Source organism: Aptenodytes forsteri, unplaced genomic scaffold (genome assembly GCF_000699145.1).
Source record: "Aptenodytes forsteri isolate BGI_AS27 unplaced genomic scaffold, ASM69914v1 Scaffold171, whole genome shotgun sequence".
NCBI classification, from domain to species: domain Eukaryota; kingdom Metazoa; phylum Chordata; class Aves; order Sphenisciformes; family Spheniscidae; genus Aptenodytes; species Aptenodytes forsteri.
The window spans coordinates 3,263,979-3,265,306 of record NW_008794211.1 but is presented as its reverse complement, the minus strand read 5'-3'; positions in this window follow the sequence as shown (position 1 = coordinate 3,265,306).

Here is a 1,328-nt window from a genome sequence, read left to right as displayed (position 1 = left end):
GGATGCCCCATCCCTGGAAACGTTCCAGGTCAGGTTGGACGGGGCTCTGAGCAACCTGACCTAGTTGAAGATGTCCCTGCTCATGGCAGGGGGGTTGGACTAGATGACCTTTAGAGGTCCCTTCCAACCCAAACTCTTCTATGATTCTATGATGCTATGATTCTGATAATTTATAGGTTAGTAAACATTTCGAACTAGATGAAGCTCTGACTTGAGCATCATCCAATTTATGCCTATGTTATTACTCAGGAATAACTATCGGTGAGGTGGTAAGGCTCCTTCACAATCGGTTTAAGTGAACGGATACTTGAGTCCATGCTGCTTTGTGAATTGAGGACACAATCAATCCTTTTCTTGATCTGCAGTGATTCCCCTTTACTCACATTTTACATTTTTAACAGTTCCATAATCTTCTATGGGGTTATGTCTATGTTTGTATACTGTTATAGGTAAGAGTGGCAGAATCTGGAGCATGTGATGATTTGCTCATTCATCAGCATCACTTGATCTTCCAGAGTTTTTATAGTTGTGATGGAATCGCCCTTACAGCCTGCAGAAGGGTTCAAATTTACTGCACAAGCTAAAAAAAAATACATGGCCTAGGACAGTCCAAAGAGAAAAAAAAAGGGGGGGGGGGGAAAGAAAAAAAAAGAGGGCACTCAACTTCTTACAGGTTTTATCCAGGAGAGGTTTATTTTAAATTGGGCTTGTGGCAAATTAATTTATTGGATGCAGCAATGTATTGTGAGAGCTTCAAAGCGAGTCTTGCCTATTTAGGGGCATGGGACTGACCCTGCTATTCTTTCATTAGGTAGTGTTTTCTTAACTAGTAGTAGCATGAGTACAGGTAACAGATTCTAAGCAATGTTTTTAATCCATCATGAAACTCCACTCAAAACTACAGAATAACCAGAGATAATGTATCCCAATGTACTATTATAACTAATAATGCTATGCAAGGCAAATTGTAAGTGCTTAATGAAAAAGATTATTTTATGCGGTTGTCTATGATAATAGAGGCTGGACTTGGTGACTGAGGAGGGCCATCCTGGTCCTAAATTTTCAAGAATTAATTGTCCTGCAACAAACCAGCAAATGTGGTAGTGATCAAAGTAAACTCAGTAATGGAAAGAATGATGGCAAACTATACATATAGATATATGACCTCTGCTAGGATAAAGCTGGGAAAGCTGAATACATGCTTCGATGAAATTGTATAGTTTTGCCACACCACAAAAAAAGCATATGCTTGCAGCCCACCCCCCCTGCCGTGGGCAGGGACATCTTCAACTAGGTCAGGTTGCTCAGAGCCCCGTCCAACCTGACCT